This window comes from Chroicocephalus ridibundus, chromosome 1 (assembly GCF_963924245.1).
Source record: "Chroicocephalus ridibundus chromosome 1, bChrRid1.1, whole genome shotgun sequence".
Taxonomy (NCBI): domain Eukaryota; kingdom Metazoa; phylum Chordata; class Aves; order Charadriiformes; family Laridae; genus Chroicocephalus; species Chroicocephalus ridibundus.
The window spans coordinates 188997373-189024650 of record NC_086284.1 but is presented as its reverse complement, the minus strand read 5'-3'; the positions used below and the strand labels follow the sequence as shown (position 1 = coordinate 189024650).

General features: G+C 41.8%; 1 protein-coding gene and 1 long non-coding RNA gene across 2 annotated transcripts in view; one reads left to right on the top strand and one right to left on the bottom strand.

Moving 5' to 3' along the window:
* Nucleotides 1–13978: 13978 nt before the first annotated feature.
* On the bottom strand, nt 13979–17221 carry LOC134510178 (uncharacterized). Its single transcript, XR_010069519.1, has 4 exons — nt 17155–17221; nt 16969–17021; nt 16685–16800; nt 13979–14517 (listed from the first exon to the last, which is right to left on the bottom strand). It is a non-coding gene; the product is annotated as an uncharacterized LOC134510178 (long non-coding RNA).
* Nucleotides 17222–21968: 4747 nt separating this feature from the next.
* Nucleotides 21969–27278, top strand: part of CNTN1 (contactin 1) — a 259935-nt gene continuing 254625 nt past the window's right edge. The window contains exon 1 of the mRNA XM_063323139.1: nt 21969–22128. The gene's annotated coding sequence lies outside the window, so the exon portion shown is untranslated. The remainder of the gene's footprint in view (nt 22129–27278) is intronic.

Genomic DNA, 27278 nt, shown 5'->3' with positions numbered 1-27278 from the left:
TGTGGGGAAAGACTGCTAGGGGCCAGCCGGGATAACGATTTTTAACAGCTGAACTACAGACTCCAAGGTGATTATATAAAATGAATTCAGCTTGCGAATCCAATTAAAAATATGTTCTAGCATCATGAGAAAGCAATGCTTTTTACTGCAATTACAGAAATACGCAGATGCTAATTTATTTTCTCACCAGAATGCAAAACAATGTTTAAGGGATGCAGTTCTGCACCACCAGCACGTTACAAATATTGTAGAAGTTGCGCAGGTTTGAAAGCTCAACCCTGGTCAAGATAGAAACGAAGCAACTCTGAGCAAGTTCCCCCACAAAACTAGGAATTGGATCAGGCTTTTTGTTTAATGGCACCAGGAGCTACCGAAGGTCTGTAGCCAGAGAGATTCTCACAGCTGAAGAAGCAGCTCCTTGTTTAATAATTTTCGGTTGCCCATTTACACTGGCTCGTAGCCACAAGTTCGACAGTAAATGAGTGCAGCTTTTGTGGGAGTGCAGAAGTAGCTCCCAGTGACTGTGTGATTGTCTGATATTCTGTGTGATCAGAATATCTCAGCTGATATTGTAATCTAGCATGTTAATTTTAGAAAATTGTGATGAAATAATGCTTTAGTAGTCACTAGTGGGAGTAATCATTTTTTTCTGTTGTTATTGTATGTGATATTGCATATCTTTCATGTCATCAACACAGCACTGCAAAGAAAATAAATCAAAAACCTTTAAAATAATCTCATTCAAAATTGCTATGAAATATCCCATTTCCCAAATTCTATAGCAACGAGTAGAAATTTATCATCCAAGTCCATAGACAACCTTGGCGATCTCAATTTACTTGTCTTTCTCTTCTAGTGTAAGGATAAGGGTTTCAGGATGAGAGATTCCCCAGAAACAATCTTATTTTCAGATAGTGTGAGTGACACACACTGGCACTGACCTGCTTTTCGTGAGGTGAAGGGGTGACTACTCTACCTAGGCAGAAAAGAGATAGTGATTGGAGTATGGCTATGCACTTTTCAGTGTTGGGACTGATTAGATGATTGAAATACATCCAAAAAGATCCAAGTACTTGCAGTGGTATTTAATTCACAATTTTTATTCGTCTGATGAGATTTTTGGCTCTTGCTGCCTACCTCAGCCCAGCCACAGTTGCCATACGGAGGGTATAGGGTAGGAGGAAGACCCACATAGCTACGGTCCCTCATCTTCATTAACTCTTCTTCCAGATGTCTCTTTAATGTTGTCCTTTTCTCAATAATTCAAAATCTTGTATTACAGCTCCATACCTTCCAGGTCTTTATTGCTGTGTCTTCACAGCCCTTATCAACCTTGACAGCCTTGACCCAGCATTTACCCTACAAGACTCAAACTGCTTCCAGCCAGGGAATACAGAAAATGTTTGACAAAGTGATGCCAAGCATTTGGTGGCTGGAAAATTGTAAGAACCCATAGGAAGGCTTGAGGAACATGACACTTCGGGAGACCTGTAGCTTGGGTTGTGCACTAGTTCGGAAAACTCAAGTAGTCAACCCCCTGATATTTATTTTTTTATGCAGCTTTCTAAGTTTGGAACTTGAGGTCAGCAGTAGGACTTTTCTCTCAAGCGTTTTTAGAGTGTGTTGCGCCCTCCTGTGCCCCCCTGTGCCAGCCACTAGGGGGTTTTGCCTCTGTGAGCCCTGGAGATGGAAGCAGAGCAGATGGAAGGCATCTAACCTTAGTGTGCGGGCTGCCCTCAGCTTTGCTGGACTTGGTGAAAAGGGTGGTGGCAGCTCAGCCTTTCCAGATCTGCCTGATTTCAGCCCTAAACTCTTTCCAGTGTGCTGCAGAAAATGTCAAATGATGAGAAAATCTCAGGGAGCCTGCCTTCCCCGAGCAGCAAGGCTGCGTGGTTCAGACCAGTCTTGGCCGCCTCCCCGTGCAGGGCTGCAAGCCCAGCCGCCGATGAATGAACCTCTTCTGCCATACAGGCCCAAGACACGCGTTTCTTTTGAAGGGAACGGCTGTGAAGTGAGACATTCACAGTTTCTCAGAAAGGACAGTAATCAAACCAGGTGTCCTTGTATTTAGCAAGCTAAGATAATGCCCTCATGTTCTAAGGAGGATGTGCTATGGAGATAGTAGACTTGTATGAGATAGGTGTTTCTTTAAAGAAGAAGGGAATTTTGGAAGCTCCAGGAAAGCAGAGCTGCAAATAAAACTGTATTTCTCCCATCTGTAGTGGGCTGATAAAAACCACAAACCCCACAGTTATTTAACTTTCCTGCCTGTTTACTGCCTGTTACGAGCACTTGCCAGCCATCTTGACAGCATTGTGCCAAAAAGAATGAGGGGTCTATGGGACATAAAGGGTGCCCAAGCGGTACCTAAATATCTCGTCCAAATCGTGGACAACATTCCTCCCACTCCGCTCATTGAACACTAGGGGCAACCCACGGAGGAATAAACGTATGCAAATTAATCCTTGGCTTCATTTGCATTTGCCCATCCTTTTTCCTCTATATGGAAATAGATATGTATGGAATATCAAACATATTGTCATCTACGGTATTTCCCTTGGCTGGCAGAAGATGAGAGTGACAATTGCTTTGAATCCTGGTGTAGACACCTGAGCCTCCCTCATATTTGGATAGGACTTTTGGGGCACCTGATACAGTCAGTTCTGACTCTGGATCCTAGCATCTAAGCCCTGTAGCGCTGCGTGCCACCGTGTCCCAAGCCCTGTGTGGAATGTCTGTCCTCTTCTGGCTTTGTTAAGTGGAAGGCTAAGACTAGGTCAGCCTGATGAGATAAGGGAATACCTAGTTATACATCTCACTAGCATTTAGGGGTTACAGAGAAAGAAGCTCATTTATGTAATACAGCCTACACAATTCAGTATGCTCCAAGGGGAGATATTTGCTGGAGAGCGCTGCCAAAAATATGTACTTAAAAAATTTAGTAGCTTTGGGGGATAAAAATTGGACTTGAGCAGCTATAAGGATGATTAGCTCCTTAAATCTTGCCTGTGAATCCTATTAAATTAAACTCCCACAGCCTGAAGAGATTCTGTCCTCTCCCGCTGCCAACTCCTTAGATAAAGGGAATATGTTGTGCTGGACAAAACAGTAATCTAATAGAAGGCTTCTCTCATAAGAAAAGCTGGAAAAACACTCATCAGATCCTTGAATTACATGGTATTCAGTTCTATGTGCAGGTACCTTTCTTGACCTGTTTTTGAGCCGATTTTGTCTCCCATTTACTGACCTGCAGAGCTGTTCATGAATACTTGATGGCTACTGACCCTCCTACACAACCGCAGAAGCAACCAAGGAGAATATTTAGAACCACTCTATTTCCAGATATTTATTTGTTGTTGTCTCTTTGTGTGGAAACAAAGAAAACTAGAGCCTAAAATTATTCTCTCTTTTGGGCTTAAAAATATTGCAATACTGTACAATGGTGCAGATGGGGCCTATTGCTGCGAATATCTATTCCCTTTCATAAAAGCTGTGAATTCACTGTGACCCCATCACCCCGTCTATGTTTAGCTGAGCTATCTGGACCCAAGACAGCCTGGAGTCCGGGCTGTCTCCAAGATGCCACCGTGCACACTCAGCTTGTCCTTGCAGGCAACCTGAAATCAGAGATGCAGTTTCTCCCCATCCTCGTACAACCCAGAACATGCAGCGCGCATTAACCCTCTGACCTCCCATCAATCTGCACCCGCAGAGACTTTCCACATTCATTTTGGTAAAAAGAAGAGACACGTAAGAGTTTAGGGCCCAGATTTTAAGAGGCCCTGAAGTGCTTAGCAATGGACATAAACAGCCAGGTACGGCGCAGGCTGCGTTGAAGAGGACATGGAGAGTTGGGGCAGGAAGGTGGTGAACAGCATCTGGATAAGGGCCTTGTGGAGTTGAAAAGTCAATAATATCTCCTGAAAAAAAGGACAAACACTTCAGAGAAAAAAATAATCTCTGTTTTTAATGTGGGACAGATGCTTTGAAAAAAAACATCTCCTTTTAATGTTGCTATAATTTGTTTGAATAGTTACCAGTTGTATTACTAATATCTGATATTTACTGGGAGCGTTTCTCACAAATAAAGAGTCATGCAAAACCACAGAGTTTATCTAATTGCTCCCTTAATGAGCATGTGGTCACAGTTCATTTTGAATTTTCATCTTAATTGTGGCAATTTTTTTCCATCCCTGAAACAAGCCCAGTACTTGCAGCATCTGAACCCAAGCCTCACACGCTGTTTGACTGCCAGGCAAACCCACACTGTCCTGCTGGCTGTTTCCATCGCATACTCACCGCCATGTCCAAAGTTCAAGGAAAATAAAGGTGAGGAGAGGGTGGTCGTGTCCGCTAGCGATGTAAAACCTATGTCCTCAGAGTGGCGCTGCGATTTCACCACTGCATCTGACTCTAAAATACACCGACGAGTCCGTGGAGTCGTGGAGATTCCACAGCGTGTTCTTGGGAGATAAGGGAGAGGAGGGAAGCGTCTGGATTTGCCTCATGATACATGCATGGATAATCCATTTCTTATGGAACTGGTCGCTTGCATTTCAAGAGACTGAAATAATTACCAAATGCCAGATGTGACAAAAAATGTAATCATCCTGATTTTGACCCCATTTTTAATCTAGGGTTAGCTTTTTATTTAATATACACTTACAACTGATGCCAAACAATAAGGGGGTTTTATACCGTCGTGACAGAATGAATACATATTGTGCCTCTAAATCTCATAACTGGAATATGGGGTCTGATGAATAAGTAAAATTTAATGTAAGCTGTGTATTAAAGGTTGTCTCCTTTTATGTCTCCCCATCTGACCTATTATCTGAGAATATCTCATATGTTGCTACTGCAAAGCAAAGGCTAGATTACATTAATTATTTTATAGTACATCTGACAATTAATATTTAAAAGAGGTCCAAATCTCATTTGTATTTTCTGAGCATGTTAGAGGTTATCACTTGTATTTCCATATCTAAAACTTTGGGAAGTTTTGAACTAATTTGACAGGAAAGGCTGTTGGAGGATGGTCTCCTTTGTGGATAAGGCTTATGCTGACTTTCTTGGTTTGAATTTGCACAGGTGCCGGTAGTGAGCCAGCACAAGAGTTTAAGTAACCTATCTGAACGCAACTCATTGCAACTGTCTATGGCAATTTTACCTGAAACAAACAAGAAAAAGGGCTTAAACTATTTAACTGCACACATTATTAGCTAAATTTTTGATTTCTAAATCGCATTTCCTAGGGTGTTTTGGCATAGCCATAGCACCCAGGATGATCGTGGCATCCCTGTACAGATAAAGGGTAAATACATATGAATGTATTTTATCTTAAATTAAAAATAAGACAGAAAATATGTTTTAAAAGTACATTATTAATGTTGGAAAGGCAAAGATTAAAAGCTACAAGGTGGTAAAACCAAACTTTTCTGCTCAAGTTTAATTTGCCCTTTTTATACATGGATTATAATAATCTTTGACTACACAGCCCTAGATTATTTTCTCCAAGGCAGTGTCTCAGCAAGCCTATGCTGAGTGGCATCACAGAGCTACTCTGGGGATGGGCTGTCTCTATTTAAGAGGAAACGCTGCTCACAGGACTTCAACAAGTTGTGTCCAGCTGGTGCTGTTTCCTCTGCCCAGGCACTCCCAGTCCCTCCAGCATCCCTAAGTGGTAGTTCTCCAACGTCTTCCTGTGCCCTGTCTGGTCCATTCACCCCTTGCTCAGCACACCAAACCTAGCGGGTGTCGGGTCAGGCTGCTCGTAGCACAATGCCAGGACCTCAAAGTGAGGAGAAGGGTGTCCTAAGGTTGGGCAAAAGAAGCTGTTTCAAGGGAAGTTTGGCTTGCTACTGGTAAGTATGGGCCAACATACATGCTCTGTATGTTGTCATGCAACTCAAGCTTGTTTAGGAACAGCAAGAGTGTGAAGCACGTTTGCTTGTGAGGATGACACCTGGGATCGGGAGCTCTGAGGTCAAAGCTGTACTAGTAAATTAAACAGTCTCAGGGCACTGACACTCATCTGTCTCTTCTCTTACGTGATGACACAGTTTTGACCTGGGCCAACAAGCCCTCCGACAAACAATTCACTGGCACCGTGCGGAAATTAGCACAGCCAGGGACCTTGCCCTGCAGGCAGTGGCAATGAGCCCCCCTGCTGCAAGGAGAAAGAGAATATAATGATGCCATGGGCCATGCCAGGTCAGCTGCTCTCTGTACCAGAGATCAGGCATGTTTAATTTTTTTCGCATGAATGTACTCTGAGAGTCTCAGTCATGCTTGTTGCATCCTGATTCATTACACCTTTAACCTGTAAAACAGCAGCAGTCTTTACTCACTGCGGCAGTCAGTTTGCCTGAGTTTGAGCCAAAATGACAGAAGTAACAGTACAAAAACTACCTCCCTGTCAAATGACAAGTCCTTGTCTAAAGTGCTGGGGTTTCCTAAAGAGAAACATTAGCGTCTTAGGAATTCATTAAAGACTGTATTCTGGGTATTTGGGCATGGAAAATGTGAAGCCACATGCCTGAAAAAAAAACCCTAGTTTGGAAAAACTACATGCAAGTTGAACAAAATTTCCTAATGCAAAGTATAAGGCAACATTGATAATAAAGTCACTCCTTTAGCAATGCCCGTAGAAAGCTCCTTTGCATAAGGAGCAGTAATGCTGCAGAGAGTAGATTTACTTTTCTTAGTTCCACGGGCAAAGCAGTAGAGAGCTCATCAGCTTTAGCGATGTTTAACCTGTGGTGTGATCAGACCGTCTGCTCTCTCCAGCAGACTGCTGGCTAGTAATTTCTACGTGGGATACATTAAAGCCTTAGGCTATTTTCAACTGTTTTACCTTTCTCTTGGTCAAGCAGGAGACATCATGTTCCTTCCCCAGAATCTCTCTTAAAGGTCAGCTCACTGAGTGTGGCCTTGGAAAGCTGCAGGAGTGGCATGTGGGCTGCCACATAAGGTGCGTGCAGCTGGGTTTTAGCAGCTGTGAGCTGAAAATCAGTACAGAGCTCAAAAAAGACTGCTGCCAGACTGCTAGCTTGTTGGATTTTTTTAATTATTATTATTATTATTACCTAATGGTGGCTTTTTCTGGTCTTGGCTTTTTTGCTTTCTTTCCATACGGCATTACAATTCTCATTTGCTATGCCGGCATTACTGGGAATTCCATCTTTTATGCTTTACTGATGTCAGGTTTGTACACGGAAGGAGCCTTTCTGGTGTACAGCTGCAGAGATTACTGGGTCTGTCGGAAAGCATCACTTAACAGCACGATGGTGTCACCGCTGACGTCTGAAACCTATCCTCATGCATTTAAAAGCCCTTAATGCAGTTGGACTTTAATGGACACACGATTTTCAGGTTCTGCTTGAAAATAGAAACTGGATGGAAAAATAACGTGTGAGCTCACTCATCACTTGTGGCTCTGATTTAGGGTTGCTGTAGGGCCAGTTGCATGGTGTGGTAGAATTCTCCACTCGTACTGATGCTAAAGGCCAGACCAGGAGCAGCGGGGCCCAGCTGGAAGAGATGCTTCCGAGGCAGTCCTTGCTTCCCCATGAACAATTTGAAGGTTTCCCGAACCCAAGCCAGACACTGGGTGGATAAGCAGGGCCTTTTGCATTCCTTTCTGATTTGCGCTCAGTCTGTTCTCTGATCTTTTATTTGTTTGGTCTGTATTTCTAACGGTTTATGGAGTATCTTACAGGTATTTGGGTTCTCCAGCTTGGAGCATCTGCTTCTTTTTAGAAGACCATTTAAATCATAGTAAGGGGATGCAGCTTTATTCTCAGTGTTAACTCCAGAGAGCGATAACTGTGTGGTATTCTGGAATCTGCTTATTTACCCACCTGTGCCTTTGGCTTTTTCTGTCTATATTGTTTATTTATAATGCAATTTCAGTGACTGCAGTCTGGAACATACCAGTTATGAGGAGGTCACTGGAAAATAAGTAAATATGCACATAAAAGACTGATGAATCATTTTTTGTATGGTATTTAAAATGCTAAGCAGGAAATTAAGAGCTTGATCCAGCAAACTTCATCGTGTAGGTAGTTTCATTGACCTCATCAGCGTTGACAGCCTTTGTGTGTGAGGGTTTTTTCAATCTTTGTGTGTGACAGTGACATGAAAATGATTTAGAAATGAATAAACATATCTAGGAATGTCTGAATTTCAGTACTTAGCACCTTTATGTTAAGGAAACATACCAGTTTTAGTTGTGATGCATTTCAGCAAAGCTACATTTAATGTATTGCTGTTTAAAATAAGCTGTTGATGTTTAGTGAATACAGGCATGTAAGAGTCCAGTCAAAATGCATAGTATTCCATGCTATATTTGCAAACACTCCACAGTGAAAAAATATTTAATATTTTTTACAAGGCATAGTAGTTTGATTTTTTTTCCCCTTGAGCAAGATTATGGGGTGGTGCCTTGGAAGATCCATGGAAACTTTTGTTGAGTGTTCAAAATTTCATGGTCAAGAACAGGAAAGTTTTGTAGCTGTTACAAAGGAGTGGAATTAACTAATAACGCTTTCTTCACACAGTCTTTTTTCATCTCAACACCAGCCCCAAGGAGCCATTTAAAAACATGTTCATAATGAAGCTCTAGAGACTGCGGTATAACCACCTGTGGTTCAGAGAAAGGTTCTAAAGCTTTATTTTTCAGGGCTCCAGTGTATCTGACTAACATACATTGAATTCTCAGAAAACTTCTTGCAATCCCTAGTCACTTCATCAGGGCACTTATTCTGTTATATATGCAAACTATTTCCTGCAAAACTTGGTGGATTCTTTTTAGAAGGCGTAAAGAAATACAGCCTGATGCTGTGTATATTTTCAGGGATCCATGGGGAACACATCTAGAGGATGAACTTTGTCTGTCTTGACCTTCTTCTGTATTCTGGATCCTCAAGCGACCAAACAACAATTAATCCTCCATGCACTTGAGAAAACATTGTCTTCAGTAGCCCCAGAGCTAAGAGTTTTCTTCTGTTTTTCTCCTGCAAGTGACTGCCTGAGAGTGACTCTAGGACGATGCAAAGCAATATTCAGAATGGAACTTGACAATTAAATGCTTCTGCTAATTGGGTGCATACGCTGTGGCCATTAGCACGGAGTCTGACTGTCACAGGCAATCCCAGAACAGAACCTAACAATAAATATAAAGAAAGAGAAACATATGGGGCACAAATGCTGGAGGGAGGAGGGTAGGTGTGGGGAGAAGGGTGAAGTGGAAGAGCCAGGAATTAGGAATCAGTCAGGATGCCTGGCCTTTCAAGGGAAGCACTGGTAATAATGTGTATATTTGGTAAGATTTAAAATTTATTTTATTTAACACAGTTGTTCAATCCAGAGGAAATGAAAACTCTCTGATCTTGTAGAGGAAAGCACAGTTAAAGACCCAAAGACTAAGGCAAAAGGGTGCATTCTGCTCTTTTCTCAATTATAAAATAATGTTTTACTGAAAATACTGAAATAGGAAAGGCTGCCATTTTCCAGCAAAACTCTTAGGGCTAGAAGTGAGGTGAAATGCCCTTCCCTTTCAAATAATTTTTTTTTAATGATTGAAAATACAATAATTTGATAATGAATATATAACTCCAGACTTAGCGTGAACCTGATCTTAACAGTTCGTCTGGAGTGCCCAAGGGAAGACACACTATGCTTTTCAATATAAGTGGTAGTTCTAATTCAAAATAAACACCAGTGCACTGCAGTCGTGTATGCAGCAGTTTTAATCAATAGATTCTTCAGCTGAAAGATACTGGCCTTGATTTTACAATTAATTCTCTGGTTTTAACATAATTTGTACAATCATACTCCTTTCTTACAGGGTCAGTCATCTCAACTTTATAATCTCTGCCTCCTAGCTTTATCTGTTGTTAACAGCTGTAGGAGTTAATTGAGAGGTGGACTGAGGTCTTTTCTCTATTACCTTCTCTTTCAAGCAGCTGCTAGTCAGCACTGTTGTGTATCTAATGTTGTTATGTGGACACTGTTGGACTCTGAAATTGATGCACCAGATGATAGATAGAATTTATCTTAGAAAATGAGGATATTTGCCATGCAGATTTCCTCATCTGAGCTATTCATCTCGTCTGCATCTAGTCAATGGAGAAAATAAAGCACTTCTGCTCATCTCACCCTAACATAGACATCTAAAATAAGTTGAATGAATTGCATCCTAAAATTGCCTAGTTTTCTCTGATCCCCATGAATAGAGATTAGCATGAGTGATGCAGTTGTTGACATTTATTCTGTAGACATAGGAATGTAGGTGAGATGAATCTGGCCACTGCCTTGGCATTTTCAGCAGTTCTCTCCGTTTGGTAATTGACAGGTTATGCTATGGCTGAGCAGGTCTATAAATGAAGTAACCACAGCCTATGCTGCAATATCTTCTTACGAAAAGCAGCAGGTGTTCCCATCATCATTCAGTTAATGCAGAGCAATATGGGCAAAATAATGCTTTACAGCTTCAGAATACCTAAAAAAAGGTACTGAAGGTATTCAGGACTCTGTTTTGCTATTGCTAGAGGCTTTTTGCTACAGGAAAACAGTCTAGTTGAGATTTAGACATCAATAAGACAATCAATCACAGGGCTGAAGAAGATTTAAAGAGATCAACTAGTGCAGCCAAATTCCTGAGGCAAGATCATCTTTAATGAAATTATTCTTGCTTTTACAAAGCTCCCAAGTTGGAGACTTCAAACCACTAGTATCTAAGTTGATGCTTTCTTATTGTAATTTACAGCCATTACTTCTTGTCTTGTCTACTATGGACTTGAACAACAGGTGAATCTCCTTCTCTTCCACCAGTTATTTAATAGACTGCTGTCATGTCACTACCCAGTCTGTTCTCTAGGCTAAACAATCTCGATTTGTCCAGTTTTTCCATATGGTGCAGTGACTCTTCTCAGCATGTCTCAGTTCTGTCCGACTGCTCCTCATCCATTTGATATCACATCCAAAAACCGGACGTGGTATTGTAATAGGGCCTTGCCAGACCTGAGTAAGGTGGAAAGACCAATTCACATGTTTTGCAGGTTCACGTTGCTGTTTATAAGTCCCAGTCTGATGTTTGGTTTTCTTGCAGCAATATGATGCTGTTTGCCTGTGCTCGGGAATCATCTTGGATAATCCACAGATCCTTTCCTACTACTTTTTTCTTTTTGAATCTCCACTTGTCAAGACTCCACTTTGAACTCAAACCTGTCCTCTGGCAAGCTAGCTCCCTTCCATCCTTGAATTTAGTAAGCCATCACTCCTCTCCATCTTTATCACTCCTCTCAACAATGTAAATATTAAACAATACCATGCCAGGGCAGGCCCTTGACAAACATCTCTCAGCACACCTCTCCATTTTGACTCTGAATCAGAGCTAATTACCCTGAATATGTTTTTCCAACCGGTTTTGTAGCCAGGCAATAGCATTTTTATCTAAACCATCTTCCTCAATTTGTTCAGAGTCCGTTATGAGGAACCTTAAAAAATTCCTGGTATTTGACTTCTATTGCCTTTTATCTGTCCACAAGATCGGTTAGGCTGTTGTATGAGGAGATTAGACTGGTCTGATACAATTTGGTCTTGACATATCTGCAGAGAAGCAGACAGGTAGGTTAACAAAAGGACTTAAGTGCCACCTAACTGTCATTTCAGATATCTAAATGATATCCTCAAAACTCATAGCTTCTAAATTCCCTGGCTTTTACGTTTCTTCTGGGAAGTTTGTATTTTCCCAAATGCAGTCTGCAACACCAGTAACATTTAGTTCTTAAATCCCAGCAGGATTAAGGGTCTCTAACTGAAGCTATGTGGAAAATAAATGAAGATTTAATGGGAGAGATATGAAGAAGAAGAAATTATGTCATTAATCCAGGACAGAGACCTTCAAGTTCTGGTCACTGTTTAGAACAGTTTCTTTATTTTCCATTAGAATGTCACTGGATACAAAAACCCAGATGGATATTAAGCTGAACTTAAATTTATAAACTACCTTTTTAACAGAGGAATTGTATGTATTGCAGTGCAATGATGCAGCTTGCGATTAGTCACTAAAATGTTAGGAACTACAAAGGCATTAATTGTAAACTGTAATTGTTCTGGGTTTTTCCCCCCCCTGAGGTATAGCATCTGCTAAACACAAAAAGCACCAAACCACCAAGAAACAAATACAAACCTCACTGGAGCTGTAATTTCTGACTTCAGTTATTTTTATAGCCTTGTTGGCATTAAATGAAATTTTATATGCATAATACTGTATTTGTCTTAGAATGTTTATTTCTGCTGCCTTTATTGGCTTTGGTCTGACACAGTTAACTGTTAATCAAGAAGAAAAGCATGCAAGCATCAATGCGTAAGCATAAAATCAGGTACTGATGGAACAAATCTCAGACACTAATTCAGCATGGTTTATATACCAAGCAGACTGGAAAAAACTTGGTAAAACTAGGCTGTTTCCCTGTGTTTTACTTTATGAAAAATCTCAGTTTTAAATTAGTACTGTACTAATCCTACAGCGCTAGAGACAGATTTTTCTTGTGGATAAGTTTAACAGGTAATCCTCGGAACAGTTTATGTTGAATTTGGGACTTTTATAAGGACGTTGTGTCTCACGCAGATTTTATGATCCTTAATAGAATGCAGCTTTTTCTTGAATCAAGCCATTTACAAACTATTTCTACTCTGCCCTGCATTCACTAAACGTGTACAAATTTAGCTCTGACACTTCAGTGGTTCAAAGTTGGCCAACAGGTTCAGAGCTCTTCAAATGGTCACACGGACAGTGTGATGGAAGCATGTACAGTATAAGTATAAAAGTATGAATTCTATCAAAAAGGATTAAAAAATTGAGAGGTAGATATTAAGGCTGGCACCATCATTCCTAGAGCCCCTGGAAAGATTTACCTCAAGGAAAGAAATCCTGCCCGTCTAAAATGATAAATATTGGCTTTTGCACTGAATCCTAAAGAGTGGAGGTAAGAAATGACCACACTGCAAACTTGATGTGCCTATAATCCATGTTGCCTAACTTTATGAGATTATTAACCCATGTTAGTCATCTTTGCAAAAGATGAGGCTCAGATAGATTTCACATTTAGCAAATATGATGTTAGCAGAAAGTAAAGACTTCTAGGAGGAACACGAGACTGTAAGAGATCACATTGATCAACTCCACTCCTTTTGAATGGCAGAAAATAGTCAATTTATGTCTACTTTAAAATGGTCCATAGAGCATCCAATCATGCCACCATATGCAGCAAACCACAAAACACTTCCTAATATATACATTCAGTGAACGATGAAAAGATTCAAGCATCCTGTACTCTGCAAAAGAAAGGGGAAGATCAAGAACATGACTAATGCCTAGGTACTTGAAATAGTGTGCGTGTGTGTGTGTATAAATATATTATTTTTCTGCTTGCTTCTGAAACTAATTGTGCAGTTTTTATAGTTGAGAGTTGTTTGTTGTGATATATTCCACTGGGGAAAAAGGGTGCATTTCAGAGAAGGATTAAGTAATGCAATCTGTAGAAATATTACAGTATCTGTAATGAATGCATTGTAATACCTAAAAAGAAATTAAAATCCTCAGTTCTGCAAATACTTATGGAGGTATTTGACCTATATAAAATCCTTGCCTTTGATGTTTCATTATATTATACATACACATATGTGTACACATGCATATATTTATTTTAAAATGTCACTGTGTTAAGAAAAACTTATCTATATTGAATGTACTGTATAATCCAGGTCTCCAAATTATGTAGTAAAGTCTCATGTCCTGAATATATACAGACTGCAAAATTGTATTCATTACATTTTAAAAGTTGGAATTTTCTGCATAAAAACACATACAGGACAATATCCTGATCACAGAATCACAGAACCCTTGAGGTTGGAAAGGATTCCAACCACGACACTAAAGCAGGGTCAGCTAGGGAAGGTTGCTCAGGAACACGTCCTGTCAGTTTTTAAGTATCTCCAAGGATGGAGCCTCCACAGCCTCTCTGGCCACCTGTCCTAGTATTTGACCACCCCCACAGTAACAAAGGGGTTTTTTATGCTTAAGTGGAATTTGTCGTATTTTAATGTGCGCGCATTACTTCTCATCGTGTCACTGGGCACCACTGAGAAGAGCCTGGGTCTGTCTTCCTTACTCAGCCCCCCATTAGATATTTATACATATTTATAAGACTCACCTGAGCCTTCTCTTCTCCAGGCTAAAACATCACAGCCCTCTGAGCTAGAGAGAGCGAGCCCTCTCTTAGGACAGATGCTTCAATCCCTTAATATGTCCATACCTCTCTTGGACTGGAAAGCCCCACACTGTGCCCAGCACTCCAGACGTGTCTCACCAGCGCTAAGGAGAGGAGATGGATCACCTCCCTCAACCTGCTGGCAACACTCTTCCATAATGCAGCCCTGGATGCTGTTGGCCGCCTTTGCTGCAAGGATGCACTGACGGCTGCTGACAGACAGCTCCATCTTCTACCGCTGGAAATGGGAAAATATTTAAACATTTATTTCCTAACATTGAAACATTTGAAAGTTGAAAATTTGGAACACATTATGCAAAATACACCACAATAACTATGACTGTGGTTTTGCAAAGAACTTTATGATTGACATTCATAGTCAATTAAACTTTCAGATAACCAAAGGTTTAACGTCTTTTTTCCGTATATTTCTAATTGGTAATCTCTTCTAATCCACAACTAACATTCATTAAAATAAAATTGGCAAAATTAATTGTAAAATGTATTAAAAATATTACTTTAAAATAGATAAACCTTTTAAAGTATGCATTCTGTTACATCTCCCTTTCTTTTACTTCTATGTCCTTTAATTTTGTGTCCTTTCAAAAGAAAAACACCTTGCTTGAAAAAGCATGAGTGAAAAAAGCATAATCTTTTGAAGTGGAAGTTCCTGGTCTTTGTAGCTTAAAGATTAGCCTTTTATTAGATGATCTTGACTGCTGAGCAACAAATTTGTGTCAGTCCCATAAGAATTCTTTAAATTAAATTTAGCCCTACATTGCTGAGAAGATTAAAGACTTTTTGGAGCTCTAAAAGAAAAAATTGTATTGGATGAAAATGAGGACATAGTCCTTTTCATTATTTTCTTCCTGATGAAAACTGTTGTAAATTCATTTGTACATGGGAGCATGGATACATGTATGTATCTACATCTATAGCTGCATCTCTATCTAGCTATATCTACCTATCTACCTGTATGCACACGCAGTCAAGGCAAGGTGAACAAACAGATTTCAGATATGTAGTTTTCAGGGGTTTAGCCTTGTCATTAGCAATAGTAGGTACGTGACCAATTCCCGTGTCACTCACGTTGTAGCTGTAGGACTTGAGTATGCTTTGGAGAATGTACATTGCTCACACAAAAGCTTGCCACAGCATTCACATGATGTACAATCTTATCAGGAGAGAAGGAAAGAAAAACTGCACTAGGTGTAGTACCACTGATGAACCTGATAAAGCTGGGGTGAGGCCACCTAAGACAGGATATTATGAAAACAAAGATACAGAGAGAATGTGATGCTTAAATAGGGTTGCTGTGCTCACGAAATAAGAATTAAAACTAAGTGATGATGATGGTAGTCTTTGGGGATGTATTTTGATGCTGTTCCAAATTCCTTACCACCAGTACATCATTTTGATACACCATATCTGCTGTACTGATGATCATCAGACAAACATATTAGCATTGTGCTGGCAAGCAGTAAACTTTGTTTCGCCTTTACCAGAAACCTGATACTGTAGTTGTTTTGTTTGAGAATTTTGAATGGTAAGATCTTCTCAGAGAGGCTTTGCAAGCACTGCAGCACCCCAGCCTCAACAGGGACATGTCACTATTCTCCAGCTGAGCACAACAGCAGTAACAAGCAAAACCCCCATCACTGACCTTGATGGCAACTAACGGCACAGATAACAGTAGCCATACAATTTTTAGCACTAATCTCTTTCTCCCATTTCCTCATGCAATCAGACAGGGTCTGTATGGCTTCTGTATCTTGTTCTGTCAGGCTGATTTCAGATAAGATTTAGGAACAACAGAGCTTAAATCCCACATTGCTAATATGTGATGACTAGCAAGTGTAAAAATAAATGTGCTATAAGTCCAAGGCATCTGTCACACCTTAGTGCAAAGTACCCAATAGCTAATGTTAAGTACCTAATACCCAAATACCTACTGTGACTGAGAGTCTTCCATCAGAAACGCTCCTTCAAAAAGAGCTTATGAAAATATCATCAAAGAATAGTTCAATAATCTTCAGAAATCTGGAGTATATTGTAGCCTTTACAGATATGCTAACCCTACTGCACGGCAATTCTTCTCCTTTGAAGTAAATGAATTCTTTCTGTATCATGTAATGAATATTTTATTTAAAAAAGTAAATAAAAAGTAACATATAAGTATGCATTATATATTTCCCTCCACACATGCTGCTGAAAGAACAGCAAAATCAAAAGGCCAAACTAAAGATTATGTGTGCATTATTACTGAGGTTTGAATGAAGTGATTTTCTTTGAAATCTGTGCATTTTCTTGTGAAAGCTTTACAGTGCGTCATTTCAAATAGCAGAACGTGCTTAAAACAAGTTAGCAAGACGGGAGAACTAAGCTCCCTATCTTTCACAGACTACCTGTTACTGTGCAAGCCACTTCAGTCTTTTTTGCAAAGGCAGTAGACATGTGTTCTTTACTTTCCATTCAACCTCAGGCCTGATTTTTGGGGAATCTTGTCTGTCTTCACCCTTCCCTGTAAAGAATATGATAAATTTTTAGCATTTCTGAAAAAACAGGCTATTAATATTTTGAGTTGGACATACAGTTGCTCAGATATTTGCAATTTATTTAGGAATTTATACGTGTCATTTTGTAACAGAGTTGCATATACTGAAAAGAAAAGACTATAATCTTTACCTACCTGTTTTTGGAAGGAGAGTTTCAAAGCCAGGAACCTTGGAGAACCTTCAGGAACTGCACTCATTGGCACAATGAAAAAAGAACATGAGTTTTTATTTAGCACCATGTTGCTGTAAATTACACCTGAACCCATTGATTGGTAAGAATATAAAGAATATTGCAGAGATGATGTATCATATATACTCACCTTTTATACTGAATGAGACAGGAATTCATAGAAAAAACCACTGAGCTCATGTAACGGTTCACATAACCTGTAAGAGTAGGGAGACAAAACTAAGGTTTTGTGTCTAATGATTCTTAAATTTAAAAGACTTGCAACTGCAGTAAGTACTAGTATCCTTTTTACATAGTGTTTATGCAGATTTTCATATATACTTAAGGAAATGTGAAGCATCTGCCCAATGTGGAGAACTGTCAGTAAACTGAGGAATTTTCTGTTCACAACATGATTGTCTCTCCCTTGGGCCAAGTAAGTAAGTGGTGGCATCAATAGCTACTACCATGTGTGAGAAAGCCAATACAGGACCACACAATTTGCTTTCTAAAAGTATTGTTTACTTTGGTTTTCTCCTTTGTTTTGCTACAGGAAGACTGTGGCTATGTGAATTTAAGCAGCTATATGCACCTGGCAATATGCACCCGTGGAATATGGACTGGACTAGTGAGAGATTGTATATTTGACTCAGGAGACAATCATCTGGGAAACTTCTGCTTCTCTGAACTGACACTCAGATCACCTGTCTTCTGGTACAAACCTGATAGCCTGGTAATGGCTTATAGAGAAAACAATTTCATGGGAAAGTTAAACATTTTAATTTGTGGGACTAGATTCACAGGAAAGTTGAGACCTGCTTACTGAGAGAACAGCTAATTTTATATTCACCTAACCCATGGTGTGACCTAATGGCTTCTTAAACAAATCCCAGTGTAACTTAGTAACCTAATGTCCAAAGTTACAAGCTCTGAACTGGTATCTAGAGCTCACAGTACCAGTCAGTAAGCATACTCTCATGTCATCCTCTTAATTTCTCTCCTGCGCTGATTCTTTGTCAGATATTAATATTTTTGTTTGTATAGAAAAATCTGTCTGAGCTCCAAGCTACCTTTTTTTTTGCCAGATCTCAAGTTCCTACTCCCTCCTGTAGAGGGATATAGGGACAGTATTGCCATTAAAAGAATGGTTAGAAAAGTTATTTCTCATTAAAAGTACCTAATCTCGTCCTTTCGCATCCTCAGAAACGTCTGAATCACTTTCCAGAAACATTTGAGTCATGAAAGAGGTCAGGCATAAGAAAAAATAGCCTCAATGATTAAAATACAAGCTATTGAAAATAGCCTTGTAAGATACAGAAGCTAAATTCAACCTTAAGTCTTGCCGCATGCTCTATTTTAAGCTCTATAATTAAAATTACCTTTCTGACATGTTTCGTTCACTTTGGAGAGTTTGGAATTCAACAACAGTAGCGTGCAGCTTGCTCAGTCGTGTCTGAATCTAAAACTCTTTCATTTGAAAATTTTTAATATTATGGGAAATATTTTGCATCATTCGGGAGCAATGAAAAGGAACCTGCATGCATCAACTTTATGGACGATAGGCTTGGATATAGTCAGAGTTCAAATTATCTCTGCAAATATACATCTGGAATTCAAATAACCATGGATTTTTAAATGGATTGTTAGCATTGTTAGCCTTCTTACAGCAGCATAAGCAGCAGCAAGATTTTTCAAAGAGAGAGTACTGCCAGATTTTTCAAAGAAAGAGTACTATTATGCTATTTTAATGCATTACCCTCAACCAGGTAAGACTCCACAGCAGCAGAGTTGAAGGGCAAATTAATTGTTTCTTTTTTGTAAAATTTGCAGTTGGAACACTATTTTCATTCCTTGCTTTTAGTGGTGCTCCGAGGCAGCACTGGAATATGGAGTAACATATGGTCATTTCTGTATGTTTACAAGAAAAGCCATTTTTCAAATAAACAGCCATTTGCAAAACAATAGGGGCTTCTAATCTTATTAATCCTCTAAAAGATTGCTGAGACTGGGTAGGGGTATATAAAGCTCATGCTGGCCTGTGTCTCTGTTTTATTATAATAACAGAAAGCTGTTGTCCCCGCTTCATATTCCCCTGCCCCCCCTTCCTCCTACGGTGGTTGCTTTGAGTGTTTCTTGTAGAAAATATGAAGCGAGGTCAGTGGTTGCTGTTCCCCCATGAGCGCTGCAGGCTGCAGCTCTGCCTCCTTCATCCTTATGCTTGGATCCTAAATGACTCGTGCGTCATTCCAGGGAGCAAATTCCTCACAGGAATCAGGCCCAGGGACGCAGGTATGTGTACGAGCTACAGATACAAACCGATCGTAGGGAGAGACTGTCACAGAATAATGGGCAGCTAACGATTACAAATACACATGGTGCTGAAGGCACTCTGTTTCTGCTTTTTGCACGTTTTCTGTTGCTGCCTTGCTGAATCCCTGGTCCTAGCGAAGGATGTTTGAATCAAGCAAAGGGAGAGACAGGGATGTTCTGTGCAGTGCAGAGACACCCACTGGTATATTTAAGCAAAGAATTACCCTGCCTCAAAATGCGTGTGACAGCCATCTTAACTTCTGGCAATGAAATTGGAAAACTGAAATTACTGAACATTAGGGAATAACATCTTTCAGAGAGTACCCTAAACGTTAAATACAGTGTGGCTATATGTGGCTGCCTGTGTTGTACCTCTGGGAAGACACACCAAGCAGCCTACGTCCCTTCAGCAAATCACCCTAAAGTCGACTTTCGTGTTCTAGTGCTTCTAGCTGAAAAATGCAGCCTGAGGCAGTTTTGGAACCGAACGCCATTTAGAGCAGCCCTAATACTGCTCTAAGTATTAGAGGAAACAGGGGCTGAAACGGTTTTGTAGGCTCCACTGTAAGAAAGCAGTTAAGGTGTCTAAAAACTGCAGTTCAGATGGAGTCTGCCAGAGTTTCAAAGCTAGTATTTTAAACACCTTCTGTTCCTTTACTATCTACTGTTTGTCAACATGTATGATCTAACCTCTTTACCCCTTTACTCTGCTATTCAGTCTTTATTTCCCCCCCTTTTTTTTTTTGCACCTTTGCTACTACCCAGCTTTCTCCCTAACATGCAACCTGCGTTCCCGTTGCCTTGAAAGCACACCCACAGGAACAACTCTTCTCTTCTGCATGTTTGTTTATGCATACAATGCTCAGTGTTGGATTAAGACACAGGAATTAAAGACCCAAGCCTAAATCTCCAACTCTGGAATGATTAAATGAGAATCTATTAGGGTTTTTTTATGAAGTATCATTTTTAATCCTTGAACAACAAGCGTCTGACCCATATGTCAGAGTTGTGAGAGTATGATCTTACTGTAATTGACATAACGGTATCTGCTACAGTCTGCAGGCTGCAAAGCCGTAAGGTCAGTGGTATCTTGTGTTTTAGAGGAGCAAGTTCAAATCCTTTCAGACATGCAAGAACCACCTGAGATGATGGCTCCAAGTGAGGCAGTCCTAACTTATTCCTCCTGGCCCTCCTTACCTCAAGCTGCTGAAAAAAAATACTTCAGATGTCTCTCTACTGCAGAGACCCGATTTCTCCAAAGGGGAAATGCACACGCTTCGGTGTTACTCCCAAAATAAAGGATTGATCATGGAGCAACACGGGGCCTCAGGCTGTCACACTCTGGACTAGCTGAAATTTTCCACTCTCTGGTCCTTACTGCCATGCAGGTGGCATAACCTAGTCAAGTGTTATTTGTGCTCTGACAGCTAGTGACCATGTGTTACCTGTCATTCTCTGTAAATACAAAGCATCACGGTTGCAGACCCCACTCCCCTCAAAATTTGTGTCTCATGTACAGTGGGAATTCACATCTCATAGTTTTGCAGGTTCTGCAAGTCCTTCCTGCAGCAGCCATCAAAAATTTGGCAGCTTGTGACTCCTCTGCAGTTCATTTCTCCACTCTGGCCCCGTTTGCTTTCCTCCAAGCAGCTATGCAGCAAGATCCATACTTATTTTGGGGCAGGGCACCTTCCTGCCTGGGCATTCACACAGCCCTTCTGTCCTTTTTTTTCCTCTGGGAGTTTTGATTTCTGCAGCAATTTACAAAGTGGAAAATTTGCGGCAAGGAAGAATAATTAAGATCCTGTACTGAAGATGCAAAGTCCAGCAAATAAACTTGGGCTTAAGAAAAATTCTGTCATTTCAAAATTATTCTCCTAACTTGGGAAGAGGGTATTAATGGGAAGTTTGGACCTGGCGTTACCAGGCACGTCCCTCGAGGATGCCGAGCATCGCCCCTCTTGCCCAGGTGCACCCTTGGCGTCCACTTCGTCTCCCTCCTCTTTTCCTGCTGCCGGTGGATGCGGGCGCTGCCGCGGGGCACGGCCCGGGTGTGGGCAGCACCTTCATTTGGGCATGTGCAGAGCGCAGGGCCGTGCCTGCCGGTGCGTGTGTGTGTGTCTGTGTGAGCCGGTGGGCAGCGCCGTTCCACCTGCAGCCGTGTGCCGCAGCCCGCGGGCCGGGCGTGGACGGAGGGATGTTGAAAACCCTCCGCTCCCCCTCGCCCCCTCCTGGTCTGACCAGGCGACCCTCCCGCTGCCCCTCAGCCCGCTCCCTCACCCACCAGGGCTGCCGGCCGGTACTCGCCTCCGCCCCTTGCCTCGCCGGGCTCACCTCCGCCCCGCGGCTCTCGCCGCCCACCTCACTCGCCTCCCGCTCCCCACGGCCCTCCTCGTCCTCACCGCAGCACCCTGCCCTCGCTCCTCTCCCCTCCTCACCCTCCCTCGCCTCTCCCTGCTCCCCCCCACCGATCCCCGCTCGCCCTTCACCTCGCCCCTCACCTCGCCCCTCCCCGCTCGCCCCTCACGACCGCGCTCGCGCTCACCCTCCCTCGCGCGCGCGCACGAGTGACATCACCCCCATCCAATCAGTCGCCGCCGCTCTCCGCGCCCCGCTCGGCCCCGGCGGCCCCGCGCGCGGCGGTGGCGGCGGGGGGGGGGCAGTTGTGCGCGGGGGGGTAGGCGGCGCGCGGGCGGCTGTCAGGCGGGCGGCGGGGCCGGGGCCGGGCCGGGCCGAGCCGAGCCGTCCGCAGGTGTGCGCGGCCGAGGCGGGACGCCGCGGGGTGACAGCCCGGCGGCGCGGCGGCATTGCACAGGTAGGGGCACCAGCTGGCTTCCCAGCGGGTGCGACGGTGTGAGCGTGACCCCCTGGCCGCTTTGCGCATCGGGGTCCAGCTGCAGGGACGCGAGTAACAGGCGCCGCCGCGGCGCTGCCTCCCGTGAGAAGCGGGGTGCCGGGGAGGGGGGCCGTGCCGCGCCGCGGCGGGGAGTCAACTTTCCCCGTGCGGACGGGGGAGCTGGAGCAGGTGCGGGATAGCGGGCGGCCGCGGCTGGGCGGTGGGAGTGCCTGGAGCTCCCCTGCGGCCGGTACCGGAGCCCGGGCCTGGGCGGCGGGGCCCGCTCCTGTGAGGCGGGCGGGGGCGGCGGCCGTTAACGCGCCGCGGGAAGCGGGGTTGGGGGGGTAAGGGGGAGCCGCCCCCTCCTGGGGCGCTTGGACGCTGGGGACGGGATTACTGGGACCCCCGGGATGCCGAAAGTGGGACGCCGTCCCTGGGTAATCCCCTGGCGGATGCTGTCCCCTCGCCATCGCGGGCTGTGCGGGGGGAGAGGCGAGCTGCCGTGCCTTCGTGCTACCGCCCGGCTCCATGGAGGGGCTGGGTGGGGGATGGTGTGTCGGGGGGTGACGCAGGGAAAACCTAATTCCCGGTTTTTACTGGCGGGCGTATGGATTTTGGCAGCGTGGGGGGTGTGGGGAGGATGTATCCGCGCCGCGTTCCTGCAGCGCATCGTTTCAGCAGCGGGTTGCCGTTCAGAGCTGCCTGCACGCCCAGGGGCTGCCGGGCTCCCCCTCCTTCACTTGTTTGCGTTTGGCGTGTGTTTAATGGTGATCAGCTAAAAAGGGATATTTTTTTTTTCCATTGCACCTCCTTGCAGTAAAAATAATAGTGTTTCACTTTGTTTTCCCCTTGCAAAATGCTAATTGCGCTTCTTTTCTGTGTCACTTTTCCGTAAATGGCAGTAATTCTGACTGCCTGTAGTAACACCTGCTGGCGAGAGCAGAAATACCACTTGCGGACATTGCCGTTGCTGAGCTCTGCTAAAAGTCACCTGAAGGGGCTGAGCGTGTCCGTGAATGCGGTGCCTGAGCTGCAGGCTGAGCGAGAGGCTCCTTAGGAATTCCATTCGCTCTATGAAGCGCTGTTTAATTCTGCTTCTAAAAACCTACCGGAGATTATCTATGCAGTTAATCAACTATGCTCCATTTAGTAATCAACTATGACCCGTGAGCTAAAAATGTTTTCATTGCTTATTATATTAAAGCACATAAAAAAATACTTAGAGGGTTCTTCAAGGTTTTAAAAATAAACCATTATGTAATTACTGGTGTGTACAACTTAAGCAAAAAAAAAAAAAAAGCCTAAAAACGCAGCCACCTATGCAGAGGTGGCTGCATCAAAGGAGGTGTTAACAAATACACTCTACGTAATATCAGTCTTTTGTATAAAATTACATGTAAACCAGTAAAAATAATAAACACAGGGCTTGAACTTGCATAAGAGCAGGAGAAAGCTTTCTGAAATAACCTGAAGTTATAAAAATTCTCCATTTTTCAGCCATTAGTAACTTTAAATGTCTTTCTTGCAGTGCAAATATTGTACAAATCCATATGAAAGGATGATCTTTGGCCATGTCATATAAATAACTGAACAAAATTTCTTTAATAAGAACTTTCCTTAATGTTGCTGGAGCCTGTTGGTAGTATGGAGCTTTTCTTTGTTTGCTACCTATTATCAGCATCATTGCTTGGTCTTTGTGTTTAGTGACACATTGCATCAAAGTATACCTTATCCATCCCTACATTTTGCAAAAAGGAAAAATAAGAAGCTAAGAAAAATGCTTCTGTCCCTGTCCATGTTTGTATTAATCTACAATGCTGTTCTAAAGCAATAAGAGATTTCCAGTTTTACTTCTGACAGACTACAAAAAGTAATGCAAGCTTATAAGCTTATAAGTGCCTTTTTGAGCATGTCTTTCTGATATAGTCTACAGACTACATGATCACATACTGTCTTTTGTCTACTGTCTCATTCAGCGCACGCGATGGATGGAGCTCACTTAACACAATTCAGTATTTTTCATTGATCCCCATGTGAGCCCATGATTTATTAACTCCACGTTACTCAGCTCTGCTTTGAAGACAGAACTGATAACATCTGCATGGTCTTTGCGAAAGTGCTTATCATTACATGATCAGAATGCCTCACAAATAATTATTAGTTTATCAAACACTGCCTAAGATGAGACAAGACTTTTACAGGTGGTGAACAGAGGCACAAAGAGGGTTAGGTGAAAAGTATTCACTCGTCTTTGATGTCCAATTTGAAATTTCTACAATTCTTGTAAATATGTTTGCTCAAGTTACAACTGCTGCTGCTTTTAGTAACAGTCTTGAGTGCTCCACACATCTGTGAATGCATCTGCAGAGTAGATGGGAAAAAGAGGAATTCACAGTTCATTACAAACTGTGGAAATTTTGGGTTAAATGGTGTGCATGACAGTAAGAGGAATGGGGGAAACTACAAAAGGGAGGACTTTAGTTGTTGAAGCCTTTGTGGAATATTACAGAGCCCCTGTCTCTCTTTCTTTCTGCAAGCCCTGCCTCATTCACTACACGTATTCCTATTCTTCAGTAGGTAAGACAAAAGTCCTACCTGCACTAGATGTTTCGTAGCATCTTCTGTGCATGTTCATCCCGTGCAATGAGACACGGTAACTTTGAAGGAGGAGTACATGTTTATTTAAATATTGTATAAAAATGTAGACGCTCAAGTGAAGTTAATTATGGTTGCACAGACAACTATGTTTGTCATTTTATAACTTTTGAGTTGTTGATTTAGTAATCTTAATAATATTCTTTCATGTTTTTTTGTGGGGTAGAATGTGCATACGTGTCCCATATACTTCCTTAAAATTAAACTTAAGGGAATTAAAAAAAAAACAAAAACCAACACAGATTTTCAACCCTCAAAGTTCTTCTTGTGTTACTGTATTGGATCCACAGTGGTTATCAACAGGATTGGAAAAGTTGAATCCTTTGCAAAAGCTCTTGAACTTTTAACATTATGAGGGATAGCATGATGAGAGTGCAGTCCCATTTGTATACACCAGTGATAAAGCAGAATGGCATAGTTTGTAGTGCGTTTGCACGAGTACTTCTAATAGTGGAAAAGTGGTGAAAGAGTGGAGTCCTTTCTATTCTAGGCTTTAGAGAGAAGGTATCATGGTGGATGAGGGCTCTTTTGCCAGTTTTCTGCAAGCACAGTGCTTTTCACTTCATCCTTTATACAGGTATCCTAATGGTAGTCTCCTTATCCTTTTGTAGCCAGTCTCAGTCTTCATTTTTTAGGTATTCCTGGTCTTGACTATTCCAAATTTGTCTTCAGTTTCTTGTCTCATCCAGTCCTGTTGCTCCTTGCTTTTTGCCTGTCAGCATGCCTTCTGTTTACTTTTCTTTATTCCCCAGAGCTTCCTCTTCTTGATTTGCTACCTCGGTCCGGTGTAGTCTCCTTCTCAGTCTCCAGTCACTTTTTCTGTGCTTTTACCAGACACTGGTCTCAAGTTTTACTCCTCTTCATAGACCATGAGGTGTCTTCTGTTCTTCTGCACTGAAACAACACAGTAATTTCTTCTTAGAAGTTGGTTAGTTTTTGGTACATTTTTAGAGATGCAGGAAAAAGCATAGCATTAACTCAAGGCTTGCCTATGTTGATGGCTTCAAACTATAGTCACTAATATTTTTTGAAGTAAAAGACACTTTTGTTGAAAGAAAATAAGAAAAAAGGACGTGTTTTTCCTCCATTATTCCTTTTAAAAATTGAACTCTTGAATTAGTTTTTCAATGAGGCACGTAAGTATGTGTTTCTAGATATGCGTTGTCAGAAAGCAAGGACAGACAGGACACTTACTTTGCCAAAGATTTAAGTAGTAGTATAAACATTAGAAATGCTGAGCAACTTAAATAGTCCTAATTATGAAGAGACATCAACAATTCTGACTGGAGCACATACTATATTTTTGCTCAACTCTGATAAATTTTGGGGGTTTCTGGGCTGGCAAATAAAATAATTTGGGTTTGGTCTGGGTTTATACTTACTTTTTCATATTATGTTAAGGTTTTGTTACAGCTACTTCAGAGAAATATTTACAAAAAGAAGATGTAAGCCTCTCAACAAACTGGGATCGGAATAAAACTGATTGGTGGAGTTACCACTGCACCATAGTATTTTGTTTATGTAAGACAGTCTTTTTGATGTGATAAAAATACTATTTGCAATAACGTAGTAGCTCTTGTGTCTGAAATGGGGGGCATGGATGAGTTATGGTTTCCACTGCAGACTAAATATTGTAATTAATGTGAGACAATATGTAAAAACATTTTCCTATCTGTGGAATCTTCTTAAGAGCTCATAGGAGTAGTGCAGTGCTGAAATGAAGAAATAGAAATATACATATTTGACAAGTTCTTTGCTAGTATTTATATAATGCTTTTATAATTTACACATAGTGTCCAGATTATGTATTGTTCCCATGTAAAGGAGTCAGCTTGTAGCATGGAGATCATGATGTAGTCATGAGATGCGTGTGCTTTGTATAGCCTTATTGGAAACATCCTGCTTTACCATAGACAATTCGATTTTCTCCAGTTTAGCAAAACAGTTGAACTCAAGTGTAACTCTAAATTGCTGTTGATTCCTGGACAAGCTAGTACTCAAAGTTGTTAGGCATTGTTGAATTTACTGCTGTATTAGTTTCTGCATGAAATCGTTTTTCCTATCCATAAAATTTGAGTAATGCGCTTCATCTTAACAACTGCTAAATTTAATCAAGGAAAGGTGATGATATGTTCAGTCAAGCATTGGAACAGAGAAGTTGTGCAGTTTCCCCTCTTGGAAGATTTCAAGACTCAAATGGATAAAGCCCCCAGCAACCTGATCTGATGTCTTAGCTGACCCTGCTTTGAGCAGGAGGTTGAGCTAGAAACCTCCTGATGTCCATTACAACATAATTTATCCTATGACGTTATCCTGTCATTCTCTGTAAGGGGGAAACATCAGTATACAGTCTGGACAGTACTTCCTGAAAGGAGAAGGACAGCTGTACCAACAGGCAAAATGTTTAATATTTGAATGAAATATTTAATGTTACAGACTGAATTCCCTTTCTAGTTTTCATTGGTAATTGTATT